Here is a 13975-nt window from a genome sequence, read left to right on the forward strand (position 1 = left end):
GTGGGGCATATGATTAATGGAGCATCACAGTGGGGCATATGTATAATGGAGCATCACGGTGTGGGGCATATGATTAATGGAGCATCACGGTGTGTGGCATATGTATAATGGAGCATCACGGTGTGGGGCATTTGTATAACGGAGTATCATGTTGTTGGGCATATGTATAATGGAGCATCACGGTGTGGCATATGTATAATGGAGCATCACGGTGTGGCATATGTATAATGGAGCATCACGGTGTGGGGCATATGTATAATGGAGCATCACGGTGTGGGGCATTTGTATAACGGAGTATCACGTTGTTGGGCATATGTATAATGGGCATTGTGTGTGTGGCATATGTATAATGGAGCATCACGGTGCGGGGCATATTTATAATGGGTATCACGGACTGCACTATTGGGGTCATGTGTATCTGGCACTGCACTATTGAGGGCATATGTGTATCACACCCCCATTTTCCATGGCCGCACCCCATGTGGCTACAGCTCTTAGAGAGCTGACCATGCCCCCATAGCGGAAAAAATGGGGGATGTAGCCTCGCAGGAGTTCCACGGTAGTAGCTGAACCCTCTAATTTTTGTCTCTTCTCCTCTACCTACAGTGTTGGGAGGTATGTTTGTGACATATTGGACATTGCAGTGTGTGCCATATTATGTCTGGGGCATTGCAGTGTGTTTTTTTTATATTATGCAGATTTTTTAACATTTTTTACTTTAGTAGCTCTTCGGGCGGTTTATTTTGTCGCGAGTAGCTCCCAACCCAAAAAAGGTTGGAGACCACTGGTCTAAGCCTAAGGACATAAAACTGAATACGGACCAAACTAACCTTGAATGGTCCTTTATCACTGGTTTATCGACACAACATGTATAAGTTAACAAATATTGAAAAACCATTGGCCCATTTAAAAAAAAGATCTGGTCATTGGACCACTCTTATCAAATATACCGAAGTGCATATTCAGAAGAGCACCTCATTTAAAATCCAAACTGGTGAGAAGTCTATGTCCTACAGTTTTATCGAAGGGATTCTTTAGATGTGGGCCATGTTTGGGTTGCAAATGTGTTCCAAACAATTTTGGGACCAAATTAATACAGCTACTTATTAATGGGAAAAGTGCAATATCCGAGAGTTCTTAACATGTCATTCGGTAAATGTTATCTATGAAATAGAATGTATGGGTATCTAATTTTATGTCGGTCGTACCAGACAATCATTGAAACAAAGATTGGGGGAACACCTCAGAAATATATAAAAAGGGGTTAGAAACCCATGCACTATCCACGCACTTTAAGGAAAAACAAAATTGTGACCCCAAACACATAAAAAACTTTGCTGCTCTTAAAAAGGTAAATATGGATGAGAGAGGAGGTAATTTGTCTTCCAAATTAGCCAAACAAGAAATGAGTATGATCTATCATTTTAAAAACTTATGCCCACTAGTTTAAACAAAGATTTTGAACTCAAGTGCTTTTAGAATTTATTTATTTATTTACAGTTTTTTTATATAGCACAGCAAATTCCGTTGCGCTTTACAATAGGAAACAATGATCAAACAAACTGGGTAGTAACAAACTGACATAGTTGTTTCCTCTTTACTATTTTTAACATACCGCTGTAACTCCTCAAGTTCAAATTTAGAGTGTTTTTAGAATTTTTAATAATACTGTATGCCTGTTTTTAATTCTTGTGCATTTTATTTGTTTACATATGGATCCTGATATGGTCTCCGAAATGATGGCACCTGTGAATATTCCCCCAATTTTCTATGAAAGTCATGAATATGGTGGACAAACAAAGTAACACAATACACTTCTGGCTGTGGCAAGATGGCAACCGGCCTTTGTATACATTATTCATTCCCGGTAGCAGTAATTCAGTATAAAAAGAGGATCTGGTCTGGATGACGTACACACAACTTCCGCTTCTGGTCAAGATTGCCGGTGGAAAGCACATGATGACAGTGGAACACAAACAGGATGTTCAGCACTTCCGGTCCCCATACATCAATGCGGGAAATTGAGTTTTGGCCAGTGTCTCCTGTCTGAGGATTTGGGCAACATATGGATACAATATTCCACGATCACTGAGGGACACATATTGGGAAATTAGAGACCGAAATTCTGTCTGGAAATAGGTGGGACCGTATTGGAAAGAGTGAGGGGTATAAAAATCCCGTCTAGCAGTTAAGATTCTATACCTTGATAAAGGACATGTAGGGGGGATGCTCTAACATCCGCACCCCTTACCGCTGCACATTGCCTACATAATTATCGCATATGCTCTAACATATGCGATAATTATGGCAAAGGACAGCTCTTGCGTTAAGAGCTGTCCTTTGCGGTGAGAGACAGCGGGTCCCATCGGGACTGGGCAGCTCCCAGTGGCTCCCCCCTCCCTCCCTTACCCGGTGCTGCTGCGCTGGGCTCTCCTCCTCCCTGCACCCGGAAGAGGATCATAGTGCAGGGAGGAGGAGGTCACAGGTCCAGGCAGCACAGCACTGTACTGCCCAGACACAGGTGACGGGGGGTCGTGCGGGGCGGCAGGGGTCAGAGCGGGGCGGCGGTGGGTCGCAATAAAAGCCCATTGGCTTCTATGGGGCATCGCCAGATTTTTCTGGCGATGCCCCCCCCCCTTTGCGATAACCCGGCCGGGATGCTTAGAGCATCCCAAAATGCGGTAAAAACCCAGATGGGTTTTTACCGCATTTTTAGTTCAGGGAATCTCCCCCATATTGTCTGGAACGCATTGGCCAGAGACTTGTGGACAAGATCTGAAGGGGTATCTTTGATAGCATCTAGGGACGCCTGTGGTATTAGATCTTTTATGCAGTGACAGTCTGCAATTTTTTTGTAGACCTACCTTATTAGAGAGAGTCCATTTGTAACATTTTATCACTTTGTGACTGTTTGTTAAATAAAACTGTATTGCACCATTGGAGGATTATCAGGTATCAGCAGTAGAAAGAAAGAAATAATAATGCCACTGTATAGGTCATTGGTCCGACCTCATCTAGAGTACTGTGTACAGTTCTGGAGGCCATATCTCCAGAAGGATATAAATACATTAGAGACTGTACAAAGAAGGGCAACTAAAAATGGTGCTTGGCCTACATCACAAAACTTACCAGGAAAGACTAAAAGATCTTAATATGTATAGTTTGGAGCAGAGAAGGGACAGGGGGGACATGATAGAAACTTTCAAATATATCAAGGGCTTTAACAAGGTACAGGTGGGAGACATTCTTCACAGGAAGAGGAGCAGCAGAATACGAGGACATGCACTGAAACTAGAGGGAGGAAGATTCAGGAGAAATTTGAGGAAGAATTACTTCACAGAAAGAGTAGTAGATATTGGGATAGCCTCCCATCAGAGGTGGTAGAGGCAAATACAGTAGTACAATTTAAAATGCTTGGGATAGGCATATTGATATCCTAACAAAAAAATAAGGAGCAAATATGGTTTGAGGTAACAGGTTTAAAAAAGGGGCAGACTAGATGGGCCAAGTGGTTCTTATCTGCCATCAAATTCTATGTTTCTATGTTACTATCTCACTTTACATGGTGAACCTACCTATGAGGGACATATAATACTGCCAAATTAGGCGACACATGCCCCACCCCCACATGAGAACTGTCTGCTTATTATACAAAGGGTACTGTTCCATTTATTAGACTATAATTATATATAAGGTTCCTGATGTTATCACACCATTGTGGCTTCTCTGTTTCTTTATCTATGGTGAGAGAGACCTGATCAGAAGATCAATTTAATATAGATTTCTGGTGAGGCCTCGCCCTCCTCCCATAAAACGGACATTGTCTACAATTATGGGTAGACACAAGAGAAGGGATACAATCACTACCAGTCATTTCTATTTATTGATATAGAGTGTTTATCAATCTCACACTATTTTTGTATTTCTTTCCTTTTTTGGGGACTTCATGACATTAATCAATGAACATTGGTGAAGCTCCCAGTGACCTCTCAACAACTTGGGGGTAACTTCGTAAAACCTGGGTATCAGAATCATAATTTTGGCCCTGCTTCTTCAGTGTCCTAGGGAATAAACCATATAGATTAGATATACTCTCAAAAATGATATTCTGGAAGACAATTTACCCTAAAAAGTATAAATATTCTCTTAATACATTTTGAAATGTTTTGCTAAATTTAATATAACTGTAATTTAAAGGGTAAATTGATGAGTTAATTTTGATTATATTCACTCTATTGTTATGTTTCTCTTTAAGATGTTGGGGGTCACCCTTCCTATTGATGTGATACCTGCACTCCATCATAGATTTATCAATAATTGCATGTGCAATCTGGGTGTGATATAAGTGCCCAAAATCACATTGAAGGATGCGATTACACTGCCCAGAACACACTTCCCAGGACAGTGTCACTGAAATGTGTTGACTTCAGCACCAGTAAAGTAGCGCAGTCTACTGTCCATTCAGTGGTATATTTATGATGGGTGCAATGTGTGCAGTGCACATACTGTAGGCTCCTGAGTCCCAAGGGGGTGCACACCACACCCATTTTTTAATACTTACCCTATAGTTTACAGCGATGAAGGCAGCAGCGCTCCAGGGAATCGCCGTTTTTTCAGAGATCTGCACATGCGCAGTAGAGTCTGAGGGCTGTAGTGCTCAGACTCTACTGTGTGGTGCAGCAGTGCCCTGCTGCTCCCGACAGAGATGAGGGGTCCAAATAAAGGAGGCTGAATACTGGCCTCCTTCTCTCTTACGACACCCCTGTTTCTATACATGTACGGCAGCCAGTATGGTTACCATAGACTACAACAATGCACTGAGGGGACCAATCTCCGGAATGCAAAACTGGTAAATCTGACATTGTATACCCCATAGACACCTAAGGGGGGCTGCGGCTAATGGAAAAAAGGCTTACATGCTCTCCAGCACTATAATATTGTGGTCCGCTTTTACAGGTCCAACAATTGTGTTTCGTTCTTCTGACAGCTTCTTCTTAATAAAGTATTTGTCACCTGACTGGCATCTCACATGACCCCTGTGAGATGAGAAAAGAAAAGGAAGAAAAACCAAGCAAAACCAGAATTAATTAAACTCTTTGTTTTTATATATATATATATATATATATATATATATATATATATATATATATATATATATATATATATATAAAGTAGACAGCCGCGGCACTGGGGACTTGATTCAATGAAGGAAACAAACAGCCATGCTCATTTCACAATTGTGAATAATTTCATAATTTCATAAAATAATTATGAAATGAGCATGGCTGTTTGTTTCCTTCATTGAATCAAGTCCCCAGTGCCGCGGCTGTCTACTTTATACATTGGACCTGGCACAGCGGGTCATTACCGAGGGCACGGGGCCCATGAAGCCTTTCAGGAGCTGAGTGCCGGCATCCCGTGTGTTTATATATATATATATATATATATATATACTTGTTTGTATGGCCGGGCACATCCTCCAAGATATTGGTACTTGCCGGGTGCCTTCGTCTGTAGGGTAATGTAGACTTCTTTCATGTAAGACACGGCACTCCAGGTCAATATAAACGTAGAAAACTTTATTGAGACGGCAACGTTTCAATACATCCGTATTATCATCAGGCTGAAAGAAGTCTATATATATATATATACTTGCAATATGCCGGCACTCCATGTAGTGAAAAATGCAGCTTGGTGGGTGCACTTATAATCCTTTCATATGTATTCCAAATGAAGGCACTTCACACGATTCAATGCAGTTTAAAAAGGCTGTATTTCAGATGCTCATATCGCCAAGTACAGGTACTTTCAGAGCCTCCGCTCCGTCATCAGGGCAATGGCAACAGCGTTTTCACAAGAAACATAGACAGCAGTGTATCCCCTGCTGGGATACACTGCTGTCTATGTTTCTTGTGAAAACGCTGTTGCCATTGCCCTGATGACGGAGCGGAGGCTCTGAAAGTACCTGTACTTGGCGATATGAGCATCTGAAATACAGCCTTTTTAAACTGCATTGAATCGTGTGGAGTGCCTTCATTTGGAATACATATATATACATATATATATATAAAAAATCAGTATAGATCAGGCGGACTTTGGACTTTGTTGTAGGCGCCATACCGCTATTGGGTAAAAAAAAAATATATATATATATATATATATATATAGATATATATATAGATATAGATATATATATATATAGACAATTGTGGGGTGGCGCCTGGACAGGTTTTTATTAAAAATCTCTTTCTTCAAAAGTTAAAATTCAATGAGGACTTAACTGATGTTAAAAAAACTAAAATGCGTTTTGTCTCTATCAAGACTTCATCAGGAGTTAGCACTGTGGTATTTCAACAAAAGATATGTTCGACAAATAAAAAATTATCTAAATCATGAAAATGAGACATTATACATCAGTATTAAGTCTTAACCAAAAACGTGGATATTCTACCCTATTAGGTGCTTGACTTCAGAGACGATTCCCTTTCAACAAAGTTCTATCCATGTACAATACAAATGTAATCACACCGAAGTTCCTAATTCCCAAATATCCCTTCTGGTGTCAAAAGGGGTTTTGCCCTCTACAGGGGCTTATTGGCCGGTTCTGTGGGTTTAAAAATCAGGATACTCACCCTAAGCTCTTCAACATTGGGTCACTATTTACTATAGGTCACATAGACTTGACCTTGTTGACAAAATCAGGACTTTTCTCAGTAAAGTGTGTTTTTCTCTCTGTTTTGTGCTTTTTCATTGTTACTAGTCAATAATTCCGCCCTAGATATATCAAAGTTTTTTCACAACCTTTTCACATGATTTTAGTTTCACCTGCTCCACACCCTTTAATTCACATTTTTTTTAGGAATCAGGTTGTACTTTTCATACTTATAATGTGACGTAATCTGGTCGAATTTACTAAAAAGGATAATGTGAAAAAATAGCATGGAGCCCTGTGATAATAACGCCAGCTCCAGCTGGCAAAACATTCATATCTATCTTATGATAAGTGCATCTCATCGTAGTCTGCTTAATACAACTGATTTGTTATATGGCTTATACATTTTAAGTGTATCATGATGCTTTGGATGTGTCAATGATCATCATGAATGTAATATACTGGTTACTCCCTCCCCATAGATGGCACAACAGTAAGGATATGGGGCCTGACATTTGGGAGATACTCACCACAGCAGTGGCTGTTTAATGGCTACTTTTCCTAGCATTGTCTGTTCCGACATCCTCTCTCTCCCAGTGTGTAAAGGGCACTAACTGCCAGTACCCCCAACACATTATGATGCTGCAATGTGTCATAATAGCAAAGGCCAGGAGCATCAGCCAATCAGATCATGACTATTTCTATAGGGGTACATAAGTGCAGGTTTGGAGAGGATCAATATCTTGATTATTTTTCTAGGACATGCCCTTAAAGAATGTGGATAGTATATAATCACCCCCTTTTAGTGGTTCTAAATACATGCAGATGCCCCATATATATTAAAAAATGTGACATCTGTGAGAACTGATTGGATGGGGCATCCGCAGTATTTTTGCTTGGTTCTATTAAACCATAAAGGGCTTAGATATTACCCACCAGATTATATTGAAGAATATAACTGTATGCCATATAAATGCCATAGCAATAAGTAACCCTTACAGACCCCAGCGAATGGTGGTACGCCCCCCTTTGCATGCCGGGTTCGTTCACCAAGCATGGGAATAGATGTTTTACATGAACATCCATTCGCATGTCAGTGGGAACCTTTCCCATCTTTCGATGGTCGCCGACCATCGAATGATGCTAAAAAGCGCACACAGATGTAAGGGTGGTCCAGACCACTCATGCATATGCATGTAGATTTCCGGGGAATTGGGTGGGCAGCTGACATCCGATTATGTCATATGTCCGCCCCCTTTATGTGCATCACGAACGCATTAGCATGTGTACGCCAAGCATTTTCATGGGAACGCCCATGAACTCTGGGTGATCACATATGCTAATGGCCCTGCCCGGCAGCCCACGCCTCTCTCCACTCCCCGCTCAAAATTCAGGGAGCGCGCACCCAGCAAAGCAATTTTTTGCGGAGCTCACATGCACCCAACGTAAACACATGCGCAGAAATGCTGCTACATATGCGCATACCCATGCGAATTCACGCCCATACGAGTTAACCAGAATAAGGGCCAATGTACGCAGGTTGCAAATTCACACTTCCAAGTCGCCAATCCAGGAACACACCAACAAAATTAAAATACCGGTTATATCTCCTAAAGTAATCCCACAGTATTGGAGCTTGTAGTGGGCAGATGAGAGGCGGTAGTCAGACTGTGATAGGTACGGGAATGATAAGACTCTGGGTGTCCTCTCCCCATGGCGGTTGGTGACCGTTGGCAGCTTGTGGAGAAGGGACCTTGGTCTCATGCTGACCTTATCTATGCTGCCCTGTATGGTAACTAAGCTTTTTAACCATGTTACGGCCAGATGTATGGATGAGGGCATCCCTAGGCCTAGCCCCAGCAGTAATGGCCTCTCCCTTGCTTCACTTCATTATTTTATTGATTAATTATAAGCCCTCATTAGGTGCTAGCCAATTTAATAGATCTTAGCATACACATCCAATCGAATGGGAGCGTGAAGGCCAAAAATCAATTGATGGTCTCCGACCATCAAATGATTTTTCCCCTGTTTGCAATGATAAGTCAGTCTTGTCTGACCTGCGACTATGCAAATTCACGAATCCATTGTCCTAATAGCCTATTGGGGCGGGGCCAGACTCACAAAGTTGCAGTCATCTTGAATCAGGCCCCAACTGCAGACAAAGGGGGTTACTCAGACCTGAAAGCATGGCTGCGAATTCACAGGCCCGGCGATTATTGAACTACGCATACGTATGACTCGTAGTAACCATGTATGAGGCCATCCTGTGATAGAATCCCTCTACTTTTTTTATTGCTGTCCAGTGGCGGTTCTTGCAGAGGAGGGGGGCTGTCGCAATGCGGCCCCCCCTCCACTGCTGTTGCTGTGCTCCCTGCTGCAGGCAATGCCTCCCAATGAGACTGCCCTGAGTGACTGGCAGGTTGGTCTTCCAATAGGAAGTCCCTGCCAGTCACATTGAAGCCAGAGCAGTCTCACAGAATGCACCTGGCTTCATAGGCAGAGAACAGTGGCAGATTTTACCTGATGTTGGCCATACCCATTCTGCAGTGTCCCCACCCTCAGGCGTATATGCTAACTACGGGGTTAATGTACAAGTCTGAATGAGGCCCAGAGCTAGCTCCCTGCCTGTATCCAGAAGCTTCAATGGTGGAAAAAAGAGTCAGGATAAAGGGCTTTTGCCCTTAGATCAATATATTAATATACATCGCCACCCGCCTGCCGCAATGCCAGCGCATATGTACTAACATATGCGGCTGGCATCGTGATGCAGTAACAGAGACCCCCGCGATACCTGTACTGTGGTGTGTGGGGGGTCTCCCTCTCCTCCCTGCCGCTTACTGCTGCCTTCACGCTGGGGACAGCTAAGCAGGCTGTCCCTGGCACCTCCTTCTCCCCCCTGCAGCCGGGAGGATGTCCAGCTGCGTTGCTAGGGGGACTAATGGCTTACCTTCCGGGGTCCAGGAGGACCTGTAAGAAGGTAAGCCCAAGGGAGGGGGAGAGGGGAGGTCGGCGAGGTGGCAGGGTTGCGGCTGGTGGCGAAAAAGCCCATAGGCTTCTATAGGGTATCGCCACCCAAAGGTGTCGATACCCTGCCCGGCAATATCGGTGCGACCGGGTAATAGTAGATAAGAAAATGCGGTAAAACAGGGGTTTTACCACATTTTCCCATTAGTACATCCCACCCCAAAAGAGAGAATCAGTGTGCTCTAGTTAAACACTGTGGAGGTGTGTATCAGGACTGTTGGGATATTACAGCTCCTAAGACCATACCATAAGGAGCTGTAACTTGCAGTCTTTCCTCATTCCCTGTGGCTTTTACGGCCCATACTACTGTACGTGTCCCTGTATACAAACTGAGAAAATAGTTGACAGTGAACAGTGAAGCAGGACTGCTGCTGTGCTGCCTCCAACAGGAGTATCATTATAAAGTATCATACCCCAGTGGATAACCCAGTTTCCACTATAAAGCAATAAGGAGAATAATATCTTATTGTTAGAATGTTCCCTTGTGTCTTATATCATAACTTTAATAGTGTCAGTGATTGAGCCCTTTCATAAAAGTGCTGTAGTTCGGTTGGATATTTACTAGGAATACACTGAGGCATATCAGATTTGTCTTGGTGGGAAAATATGTTCCCACATCCACAGTACTGTTAACTTGGAGTTTGTCGATTAACCCCATGTACACTCTCCTCCAGTTTGTTCTAGTCACTCGCCTGTGGGTGTCACGACAACATGAAATTCCCAAACTAACCTTTTTTTACTTATTTATAATAAGTATGTACTATTGCAGATTGAATTAGTATACAGCTACCTTAGTTTTCCTGTTGTTTCTCGGTCTTGTGATTGCAGACTGCATTAGAATTTTCCATCCTCCATATTGACTATAACACCACAATGAATGTGCACAGATGGGAGCAGTAAAGCTGTTGGATGCTTCAAATTTATACGTTTCTAAAGGTTTTCTTCCAGTTTTGTGTAAGTAGCGAAAAGCCTGCAGAGAGTGGCAGAAGCTTATTCCATGAGATGTAATTGTGCTTACAAGCTGCTTTATGGTTTAGGAAAAAATCCTTGGTATTGATTTTTAATTCAAATTCTCCATGCTGATGGAATTGGTGTTGTAAAGGTACCACAAGCTTGAAAGTAGCCATCAAAAGTAACATACTGTATAAAGGAAAGTCATTTCAATACAGTAGTATCTCTAGGGATTATTTAAGAACATAGTGGCTGATTGTAGAATATAATTCAAGTTAGATTTGCAGGGTTTTACACAGTGCATGAGATACTTACCTCCTCTCCTGGATCAGCCGAGATGCTGCAGATAATCAGGTTCCCTGCTTGGTCCCTCAGAAGGGTAGGCAAGTCTCCCGGAGCTGGCCGCAGTGTTCACCTCTGCTTCAACCCCATAGTGAGATCATTAAATGCAGTGATGCAACTAGACATCTGGTGCCATGTGTCAAAAAGGGAATTGGTGCTTCTGCACCCAACCCACCCGCATGCTGAACATAGGGACAATGCAAGTCGAAGGGGTGTGACTTCATGAGGAAAAGGCAGGGTCACATAATAGTACCAATTTGCATTACACCACACTGTAGTTTCCATTATTCACATTATACAACAAAAAGCCACTTGTACAAACTGCTCCAGGTACAGCCCCTTAGACACACTGCACCAGGTACGGCCCCTTAGACACACTGCACCAGGTACGGCCCCTTAGACACACTGCACCAGGTATGGCCCCTTAGACACACTGCACCAGGTACAGCCCCTTAGACACACTGCACCAGGTACAGCATCTTAGACACACTGCACCAGGTACGGCCCCTTAGACACACTGTACCAGGTACGGCCCCTTAGACACACTGCACCAGGTACGGCCCCTTAGACACACTGCACCAGGTATGGCCCCTTAGACACACTGCACCAGGTACGGCCCCTTAGACACACTGCACCAGGTACGGCCCCTTAGATACACTGCAACAGGTGCAGCCCCTAGAAAACTGTGCCAGGTGGAAACCCGTAAATACACTGCGCCTGGTATAGGTAGACACACTGCATGATGCCCACAGGAGTAGCGCCCCTTACGCACACAATTCTCACAGAAGTACAGTAGCATCCTCCAGTGTCAGCCATGCCCCCCTCAGTGTCAGCCATGCCCCTCCAGTGTCAGCCCCCGACCCCTTACCCCAGTGTGAACCGTGTACCCCTTCCCCCAGTGTAAGCCATACCCCCCTCTTCCTCCAGTGTAAGCAATACCCCCCTCTTCCTCCAGTGTAAGCAATACCCCCCTCTTCCTCCAGTGTAAGCCATATCCCCTCTTCCTCCAGTGTCAGCCATGCCCCTCCAGTGTCAGCCATGCCCCCCCATGCATCAGTCCCGACCCCTTTCCCGTGTGAACTGTGTACCCCTTCCCCCAGTGTTAGCCATACCCCCCTCTTCCTCCAGTGTAAGCCATATCCCCCCTTCCTCCAATGACCCCCTTTCCCCTGTATCAGCGCTATGTCGGCATTAGCTTGGCGCTCCCCCTATATGTCATAGACTCAGGGTTCTGCACAGTAGGCGACTGGGAAACACAATGCAGCACAGAGGGAGTGCACTGTCACTGTCTCTAGTGCTGTCAGGGCTTTGCCAGTGGATGCGCCCCACTAACACACACCTAGTTACGGCCTTGATAAAATGATATGCCATATAAATGAATCATACATCTGTGTAGTGTGTTTGGTTATTTATAGCACATGATCGGTTCCTGTATAACGCAAGCATATCCGGGCAGCTTGTGACATGAAATGCAGTTGCTGTTACGTTCCAAATCATGGCTAGCCTGGCTTTGTAGCTAGTGTGAGCGCTTCGGTAATGTGCTCGCACTTTGATGTGTAGCGAAGTGCTCGCACTTAAGCAATGTGCCCACCAAATTTTGCCAGTACTTCACGGAGCAGAACCCGGCATGTGGGGTGGACTTACCCTGTGGTGGGCGGCCCCACCGCAGCCTAGCACCATCAGTTGTAATCTAGAGAATCTTTGCTAAACTACAACTGACTCTGAATCAGGCCCATAGAGCTGTGTAGTTACATTATAAATGCAATGGTTGTTTTCCTCTAGTTATACACTTGATCTCCTCCATTACTTGGCAATGACTGTATTTACCATAATACATCCCTAAACAGCTGGAAACCTCCCTAGTGGCTCTGTCTAATACAAATATCTCTGACCACTGCTTGCTGAATACATCCTCTGCTCACTAAAGGGAAGCTTATACTATATATATATATATATATATATATATATATATATATATATATATATATATATATATATATATATATATATACACTGGGCTGTACGTAGATGCTTTTGAGAAGTAGAACAAATAAGAAGTAGCACTAAGGAGATTCACTTATCAAATTGTAATTCTAATTTCTCTCAAAATCTGAAGCATTTTAGAGCGGAGCTGCGGAGTCTGGCTGAATCCCAGACGGCAAAGTGTTACAGTCTGTAGTGTCATTTGTTCAGGATGCCAGGCTGAAAAACGTTCAATGTAATATGTGACCATGGCATTTATTAGGTAGCTCCAGGGGAAGGAACAGGGAAACTTTCTGATTTATAATATCATTTGCTGATTTCAGACTTGCAAAATGATTTAAACATATTATAGTCTTATGACAATTAGCATTTTTTTTTTCATTTTGTAGGCAATACAAATCTCAGCATGTAAACTGTTTCAAAGACATAAAATGAACTGTTATATAAATATATGTATATGAAGTGCTAAATAATTTTATATTACTAGCTTCTACATGTGGCCTAAGTATATTTCGTATTTAATGCAGTTTGCAATGTTTCTGTAGAGCCTCCCTGTATACAATAATGCCCTTTTCAGACAGTACTTATAAGCCGGTATTTTGCCAGTTATTAACCATTCAAAAACGGTAATATGTGCGGTCTGAAAGGTGCAGAGTGAATTTACCGTTTCCAAATATCAGGTATTTGGAAACGGTAAAAAGCAGGGTCCTACAAGTTCCAGCCCCTTTCTTTTTGCTGTCTGAACGGGTCTGAAACGGTACCCAGGCAGCAGTGAGCACTATTGGTCCCGCTCTGTGTATATCCAATGTGCAGAACCCAGCGCAGTGCATATTTAATGAGCAGGTCGGGACCCGCCGGGACTTGTGCACTACCCAGTGTGACTCATACTGTATATTAGTATATTATTTTTAGCTTATGCTACATACTTAAGCACTTCACACATGCGCTCACCTCATCTGCTCATCTGCTCTTGTGCTCCTTGTGATCACTGGAATCCTCTGTCTGGCATTTCCTAAATAAAGA

General features: G+C 43.2%; 1 long non-coding RNA gene across 2 annotated transcripts; it reads right to left on the reverse strand.

Moving 5' to 3' along the window:
- Positions 1–3872: 3872 nt before the first annotated feature.
- Positions 3873–8383, reverse strand: LOC146036685 (uncharacterized). 2 transcript variants are annotated; one of them, XR_014460926.1, is made up of 4 exons: positions 8251–8383; positions 7183–7353; positions 4917–5036; positions 3873–4061 (listed from the first exon to the last, which is right to left on the reverse strand). It is a non-coding gene; the product is annotated as an uncharacterized LOC146036685 (long non-coding RNA). The 2 variants fall into 2 exon arrangements; XR_014460927.1 differs by lacking the exon at positions 7183–7353.
- Positions 8384–13975: the final 5592 nt, after the last annotated feature.

Source organism: Crinia signifera, chromosome 9 (assembly GCF_055691185.1).
Source record: "Crinia signifera chromosome 9, ASM5569118v1, whole genome shotgun sequence".
NCBI lineage: Eukaryota > Metazoa > Chordata > Amphibia > Anura > Myobatrachidae > Crinia > Crinia signifera.